Source organism: Galeopterus variegatus, unplaced genomic scaffold, assembly GCF_000696425.1.
Source record: "Galeopterus variegatus unplaced genomic scaffold, G_variegatus-3.0.2 Scaffold441, whole genome shotgun sequence".
Lineage (NCBI taxonomy): Eukaryota > Metazoa > Chordata > Mammalia > Dermoptera > Cynocephalidae > Galeopterus > Galeopterus variegatus.
Window position 1 is genome coordinate 419,288 of NW_007726552.1, and position 8,921 is coordinate 428,208.

Sequence of the window (8,921 nt, forward strand, 5' to 3'; positions counted from 1 at the left end):
GGGGCCTTGGTGTTATCAGCACCGCACTCTACCGAGTGAGCCACGGGCCGGCCCTCTAGTATATTTTTGACCTTCTCTCTTTTTCACTCCTTTGCATCAGTATTTGAGCAAGCTCAAGTCCCATGGTAAGGAAGGGGAAGCTCCTTGCTTCCGAACCCCTTCTGTGCAAGGCACTGCAGCACTTCTACTCTTTGCAGTCACACTTCTTGAAAAACTTGACTGTTCTCATTTTGTTCCCTCATTTCCCACTCATGCTCCTCAATCCACTGTAATCTACTTTCCTCTGCCATGATTCTCCCAAAATTGCTTGTGTCAAGACCTCCAAAAGCTATGTGAGACTAAATGCAGTGGATATTTTTAGTCATTTTCTGAGTTGCTTTTCTTCAGCATTGACACTGCAGGTCACTCGTTAAATATTCATTTTGTGGCTTCTATGCCTCCCCATTCTGCTGGTTTACTATGCGACCTTCCCGATATCTCCTTCGTAGTCTCCTTTACAAGTTTCTCTTCCTATCCCTAGCCCTTAGGGAGCAAATATTAGCCTTTCTTGCTTTGCATATCTTCTCTGGGTCATCTTACTTGTTCCTAGGATTCCAAAATCCCCAAAATCTTTAATCTTTGTCTCATATGGACGCATATCTCTAACTACTTCCTAGATGTCTCTAAATGAATATGGTGGATTGAATTATGTCCCCCCAAAACTCACTGAAGCTTGAATTGAGCTCCCCAAGGTTTATGTATTAGAAACTTGGCCCTCACTGTGACTGTAAGACAGTGGGAAATCTTATTATGGTAACTGAAAGGTGGGGCTTTGAAGAGATGATTAGATTGTAGGACCACATCATAGTGAATGGATTAAAAATGGTGATCAGAGGCGTGGTTCTGAGGGCTTTAAAAGAAGAGGAGAGGAGAGTCTGTCTCTTTGCTCCATCATTTCACATTATGATACCCTGCATCACTGTCGCCACCACCAAGACCCTCACTAGATGTGTTCCCTGGACCATGGACTTCCCAGCCTCTGAAACTGTAAGCAATACATTTCATTTTTTATATAAATTACCCAGTTCCATGTATTTTGTTATAAGCAACAGAAACAGACTATGCAGGCCCCAAACTGAAGTCATTCACCTCATTTTCAAAAAGGCTTCCCTCTGGAGTGTCCAATCTCAGAAAAGGACACCATCACCCAACCAATCGCTCAAGTCTGAACCCAAGAGTCACTCCTCTGTCTCTCTCTTTCTCTCATCTTCTCTCTCTTTCTCGCACACACACATGCACACCACATTCACCACAAAGTTCGACTGAGTCTGAAGCTAACTACTGCAATCTTCCTATCACCCAGTTCATTTTACCTTTTCAGCCATCTCAATGATTGAAACTGTTCAAAGTTATGTAATCTTCATAAGGCATTAGTGTAGCAAAAATAATAATCTGTGAGGAGGTTTAAAGTTCTGGCTTTCTTTTTAGAAGACTAAAAGAAAAAAATCTAGAAAAGGTTTTCCTGTTTCTTTCTCTCCTCTTTTTAAGGGTAGTGTAAGATAACACCTCCAATTTTCTCTGAACAATTTTCTGCAGATACACATCGCCAGTGTTCAATCATGCTCACACAACTGGAAGGAACATATTTTCTTTCTGCAAACCTAACATTTCTACAGCCTCTGAAAATACAGGTTACTGCCCTTTGGCTGGGCACATCAACTGTATGTCTGTAACAGACTGATCTGAAACAACCGAATCAATGTTACAAATATTCACTGGAATTAAGAGTCATATGAGAATGTCACAAGGAAATCTGGTTTTTTATTTCCCTATCACCCACAAATCAACAACAGATCACCTATTCAAGCAAAAGGTCATGAGTGGTACTAAGCAGACCTTCCACAGCCACCAGCACTTGCTCTGTCTGTAGAAAGAGGCCAGCACATGGACTTCAGTTTAAAGCTCTTTGTCCAATTGCTAATATGCCTTTGAGGGTGTTGTCAATTACGTTCTAAATTCAGGAGAAACAGTAAAGACCACTCTATTTCTAGTGGAAAATAAGGAAGAAACACCCATTAGTTTGGGGAAGTCCTGTTTGAGACATTGGGGTAGTTCATGTATTTTAATAGTTTTGAGTCCAATTTACATGGGGAAATGACACCGATTTAGCCAAAAACCCAAGTGTAGTCTTCATTTTTTCTCTTTCCTTTACCTTCCCCCGCAGCGAGCCTTGACAGCTCACCTTCAAGCTCAATTCTAAATCTATCCAATCCTCCCCTCTCCCCAGCTAGACCCCTAATTCAAGCCACCGTCATTGTCCAACTTGGTCATTTGCAACAGCCTCTAACAGCTTTATTCCATTTTGACTTCCACAAGAATTTCTTTTCCATACAAACAAATTGATCTCTCAAAAATGTAATTCAGATCTTGTCACCCCTGTGCATAAAACCTTTCAGAGAATTCTCTTTGCTCATAGAGAAAAATATAAACTTGTCTCCTCCTAAGAAGGCTTCGGTGATCTGGCCCCTGCCTGAGCCTCGCTCCCTCTCTAACCGCATCTCCTGTTACTCTCTGTCTCTCTGAAATCCAACCACACTTCCTTATTCTTTAGACCTACTACTTGCCATTCCCTTTAATTAGAACCTTCTGTTTTCACTAATGGACACAAAGCGATGTAAGGAAAAAAAAAAAAAAAAGAAAGAAAAGAAATAAATATCCAGATTCTTCATGGCTGACCCCTTGTCATTCAGCTCTTAGCTGAACTGCCACATAGGCCTCCTCTGACCACCTTGTCTAGAGTTACCACCCTTCACTCTCTATCACATCATCCTATTTAATTTTCCTTATACTGTAATACATTTAAAGGTCTGAAATTATCTTGTTCATTTGTGTTTTTTTTTTCTTTCCCTATTAGAATGTAATTTCATGAATACAGAAACTTTTCCTATTTTGCTGATTGCTGAATTCCCAGTGTCTATAACAGGGATCAGCAAACTTTTTCTGTAAAGGACCAAATAGTAAATATTTTAGACTTTGCAGGCTATCCAGTCTTTACTGCACTGCTCAGCTCTGGTTTTGTAGTGCAAAAGCAGCTATAGACAATAAACAAATGAGTGTGTCTTAAAACTTTAGTTATAAACACTGAAATTTGAATTTCATATAATTTTAACATCTCACAAAATATTATTCCTTTTTTATTTTTTTCAACCACTTAAAAATGTAAAAACCATTCTTAGCTCATGAGCTGTACAAAAACAGGCAGCTGGCCAGATATAAGAATACTTTGAAAAGTTCATGGAAAAATTGTATTAAAAGCTAATAAGGATCCTTCCATGAACCTTTGAAGACCCCTCATATGTCCCTCAGGACATAGTTTGCCAACCCCTGGTCTAGAATATTTATTGTTACACATAAGAGAATTGCAATGAAGATTCTTTGAATGAAGGAAGGTAGAAATTTAAAAAATAGGTTTCCATTGTAAACATTCATACATTTGCCCTGGGCCAAGAATTAATATGATTATCCATTCTGCTATTTCAGTCCTCGAGATGGATTTGGTATATGTGCTTGATTGTTATTTGCTTATGGGAGAGCTTGATTGGTAGCCTAAAATTGGTCATCAAAATCAGTGTAAGATATAGAAATCTTGTAAAATAACAACAGTTGGGACCTTTTGATAGTTTGGCTATAAAAAGTCAACTAAATTGGGTTGAGTTCTGTATTCAAGATCAAAACTTAATATGGCCACTGTCTTAGTTATCCATGATTGGATAACTAAATTACCCCAAAATTTAATGGTTTAAAACAGCAAATATTTGCTATCTCATAGTTTCTATGAGTCAGGAAGCCTGGAATGGCTTATCTGGGTTCTCAAGCACAAAGTGTCTCAGGCTGCAATCAAGGTATTGGCCAGGGCAGCAGTCATCTCAAGACTCCAAAGAGAAAGAACATGCTCCCCAACTCACTGTGGTTACTGGAAGGACTTGTTTTCTACAGGTATTTGCACTGAAGGTCGCAGTCCCTCAATGGCTGTTGGCGGAGGCTTTCTTGTTCAGTTCTTTCCTGTATGGACCTTTTCAAAGGGCGGCTCATAACATGGCATTTTGCTTAATCAGAGAGAGACTGTGCGAGAGAGCAAGAGAAGGCAGACAACATGAAAGCTAGAGTCATTTTGTAGCCTAATCTGGGAAGTGACATGCCATCACTTTTGCTTTATTCTGTTAGATGTGAGTTCACTAGGTCCAGCCCACATTGAAGGGAAGGAAATTTCTTTTTAATACCAGGAAGCGAAGATCTTTGGGAGGCATCTTAGAGGCTGCCTACCACAACCACACACCTTGTATTTACATAAAAAGTTAATCCCATTCCTTTCACTCCGCCCTGTCCTCCTGGAATTTTCTGCTATTGAGAGCCAAAGCTCTGGTCGTCATGTTCATTTTCTGTTACTTGGTTCTGAGTTATTCCTGACAACTTAGTAATTCTGAGTGAAAAGTTTCAGTTTAAAATATACGAGAAGCCACGATAAGCAGCAGTGTATAAAGACATCAGTAAAACAGGAATATCAGGGAAAAAAAGATTAAAACTTATATATTTGAATTCCCAAAGCTTAAAGACTATGATGAAAAAAAATAACAATATCTTGCTATTAAAATATATACCTTTAGGTCATGAGTAAAATTTAAAAACTCTCTAAAATAATTTTATTTTTATATTTTTTAATTTAATATTATTATTTTTTACATTCTATGATGTTGCAGAGCAGGTGGGAGGGAGCTGGAGAGGGGAAAGGGGAAGGAAATGAGATGGAAGGAGGAAGGAGAAGGGGTGGGATTGGGGCCTGTGGCACCCCCCTCATTCCTACAGGGGAGACCAGGGTGCTTCTAGCAGTGGCCTGGTCATTGCTGGGCTGGGTGCATATGTCAGGGTGTGGCTAAAGCCCTCGTCTGCCACCTCCCCAGCTCAGGAACCCGGGGCCCATGTTGCTGCAGTTTGGTGGTCATCACTGGGCTGGTTGCATGTGTCCAGGGGGTGTGTCTGAGGCCCTCATCCCCCCACTGCCTGGCTCAGGAGAGCCTGAGGCACTTCCTACGGCAGCTTGGTGCTTGGTGGTCGTTGCTGGGCTGGTTGCACGTGTCAGAGGGTGTAGCCAAGGCCCTCGGCCCCCACCCTCAGGACTGGTTGTGGCTGTCAGGGGGCACGGCTGAGGCCCCCAGCCCTCTCCGCTTTCTGTCTTGGTAGCCCAGGGGACTTTGGTCTTCCTAGATGTTATAGGTATTCTTTGGTGAAATGAGACCTTTACTAGTTAATATCAAACTTTGTCTTTGGTTGTAGGTACTTTGATTTTTCTTTCAGTTCTGTGTTGTATTATTTACTATTTCCACCACTTAAACTCTGTGCTGGAACTAATTTGTTGTCCTTTGCTTACTTCTAAATGGGGGAACTTCCTGTGGGGACCAGTACTTGAGCTCTGTGGTTGAGCTAAATTACTGCTTTGCTGCTGATTCCCTGGGGAAGGCTTCTTGTGTAGCTCAGGTTTTAATGGTTGGCTTTATTGGTACTTCTGGTCTCCTGAGATCAGGTGCACCTGGGTTGTGTAGAAACTCTGGTCTGGGCCTGAGTCTTTTCATCAAACTGCATCCCATGCAATTCTATATTCCTGACCAGTCTCCTCTGAATGGTCCTACACTGATTGGGAGGCAGATCAACTGTCTTTGCTATGCCCCAGTATTCCCCCAGTGGGCCTGTCTCCCCCACTGCCCATGCTGCAAACACTTCCCATGGGACAGGTCATGCACAGGTCCCTTGCAATGACTCACTGGCTTCTCAATGGCTCCTTTTTTTTCAGTTGTTATAGCTCCTCACTTCCATGTGGGTCTACAGGAGCCCTATTAGTGGTCTTGCTGGCCTGGGCCAAGACCCTCTTCTCCCTTGCTGCCTCCAAGCAACTCCATCCAAAGGGCACAGCAGTGGCTTTTGCCAGCTCCTGTTCCATGTGCTCAGCAGCTCCAGCCTGGACACGGCCAGGGCTTGAAATGGTCAATGCAGTTTTTTCTTTCTCTCATTGTGGCTTCTCCTGCCTTCACGCACTCTGTAGGTCTCTCTTCCTCTTCCCCTGAGCTCTAGTGGCCCTAGCTTGGCTGTCATTGCTTTTTTATAGTTGTAAATTGGTTGATTTGTGGGAAAAAGTGATGCTGGGGATGGTCTATTCAGCCATCTTGACTGGAAGCCCCTCTAAGATAATTATGGGGGAAAAAAAATTATTTTTTTCTCCAACTCCCTACTTTATATACTTGGAGAAGGTTTCCTAAAGAAAGTAGAATTTGAAGAGTTTTATATAAGGGCTTTAAAATGAGTCACTTTTAGTTTCACTAGAACTGTTTTGCCTACCTATCACCATGATTTGTGAAATTTTCCCCCTTTAACTATACCCCCCTTACAAATGTTCAAATAATGGGAGAGATTATACGTCTGTCCCTAAATTAAGATGAGAAAAAATGTTAAGTTGAAATGGTTAAAGGAAAATGACAAGAAAGGTAAAATTCTTTACCTTATGAAGCAAGTTAAAATGACAAATTAAAAAAGGATAACTGTTAAGCTGCAAAATCATGAGCTGACTGGTTAGCTCAGTTAGTTAGAACATGGTACTAATAACACCAAAGTCTGGGGTTCAACCCCTGTACTGGCCAGCTGCCAAAAAAAAGAAAAAAGAAAGAAAAAAAGATGTTAAATCATTCTGAAAAAGTGATTTCCCCTTAATAAATCAGATTAAATCACTCATCAGAGAGAACACACGTAATGTCTTAGAGAAAGGTTTAATAAAACCTTCTGTGCCTGGCAGGCAGAAGAAACTTGGCCGAAAGTTTGGAAAGCAATGACAGATGAGTTTGTACAAGTATTCAAATGAGAGGCTTAAAGAGAGCATTGAGGTCTCTTTGGAAATAATTGCTGAATTGGGGATGGTATCTTACTTGGAATAATCCAGAATTGTCTGCTTCTAAATTGTCACTTTTAAAAGTGAATCTCAAAGTGGAGAAATGTTCAGTAATTTCTTGGGCTGCCTCTAAGATGTATTTCATACTTTACCATCTCATTCTGATTAATAAAGAAAGTGCACAATTGGGGGAGGGCTCCTTTTTGAAATACTAACAGATTATATTAATATTTATAGCCTTTGTTAGGAAGGAAGGAAGGAAAGAAGAGTTTGGAGAGTGCTAAGAAACTTTCTCCATGGACAGCCCTTGTCTGGTGTCCATCTGATTACTTTTCTAAGTTCATTCTGGAACTGCTGAGAGCTTCCTCAAGCCTTGCTTGTCTTTCATGGAGTCTGAAACTCATGGTATCTGTATGAAAGCCAAGTTTTTTTTTTTTTTTAAAGATGACCGGTAAGGGGATCTTAACACTTGACTTGGTGTTGTCAGCACCACGCTCACCCAGTGAGCGAACCGGCCATCCCTATATGGGATCCGAACCCGTGGCCTTGGTGTTATCAGCACCACACTCTCCTGAGTGAGCCACGGGCCGGCCCTGAAAGCCAAGTTTTGAGCAAACCTAGGCTATTTACAATTTCAGGTGAAAATCATGTGGTCTTCAAGACTAAACTTGGCATGTTTTGCCTGGATCATATATGTGCTGGTACTTGGATTATGAGGCACAATTGGGAGTGGACGGAGGTGGGCTTGGAGGTAGTTTCACTGTTAGACACTAAATTCATTAAGCACATAGTTTAGCTCTGTACACCCCCACCTGGACCCCAGCCCTTTAACACACAGTGGATACTCAATAAATGCCTACTGTGCCATGTGGAGATATAAATAACCATAAGGTGGGCCTTACTTTCAGTCTCCTCTTCATCCCCTCCTCCCTCAAACATCCTTCTGGTGGTATTTTACTCATGCTGAGAAAAACTGCATGAACTCTGTGCACGTGCGTGTGTGTGTTTCCTTCACCACACAACTGTTGTTGCTACACACAAACTCAGAGAGATAGAGATGACTAAGAATTTCTGAGATTTAGGTCAAAAAGCCTACAGTGGTGGGTACAAAAGTCAGGCTTGACCATCTTTCCCCTATAACTCTTACAATGTAAATGTGTGCCTCCCAGTTCAAGATGATATAAGAAAGTAGAAAAAAAAAATGTTACTGTACTTATTCTGCCCTAGCTTAAAAAAAAAAAAAAAAAAACCAAGAACTAGTAAAACTGATGTTATCTCTGTACCAACTATGGACAGCCTTTAGCCCACCTAGTGGAAGGATAGAAGGTAGTGAAGAAGTAAAGGTCTAAAAGAAGAAAGTTCAAGTGGAGGTTAAGAACTTTGAGTACAGCTGGAGAAAGGTTATCAGAGATTTGCATAGAGAATAATTCCTTGATAAGAAAGTGCTTAGAGTAATCCTAGTCAATTAGAATCTGTTTTTCCTAAGATTAAAAGTTGACATTTATTGGAGTACAGTTAAAATTATCTATAACACTTTGCAAGTTGAATACAGGAAAACACAAAACTAAGTCATCAGGAGAGAGATGGGAGGGACCATGGAAAATCAGACCAGAGAAAGTAAAGTTTATTCAACCCCCTCAATTTACAAATGAGGAAATTGGATCTAGGACAATTTAAATGACACAGAAGTTCACTCAGCAAATAGTATCTGGGGATCAGACTGGTCCCCAATGAAAAGAATTTTCACCCAAGGTGACATGAGATCTAGTAGAGGTATTTTGGGCAGAAATCCCAATGTCCCTCAGAACACACCATTTTTATACACTCAGTGAAGCTGTTTTTAAGGTACACACACACTAAGCAAATAAATATATCTTACAATTCAAAATCCATAAAGTTAACCTTAAATGCCATTTTAGGTTTGCTGACATTGTATGTGCTGTGTAGACAAACTGCTTTGGCAAAATAAGGCAATTGTCTGAAAATATATATATTATCCATACAGTTCAAG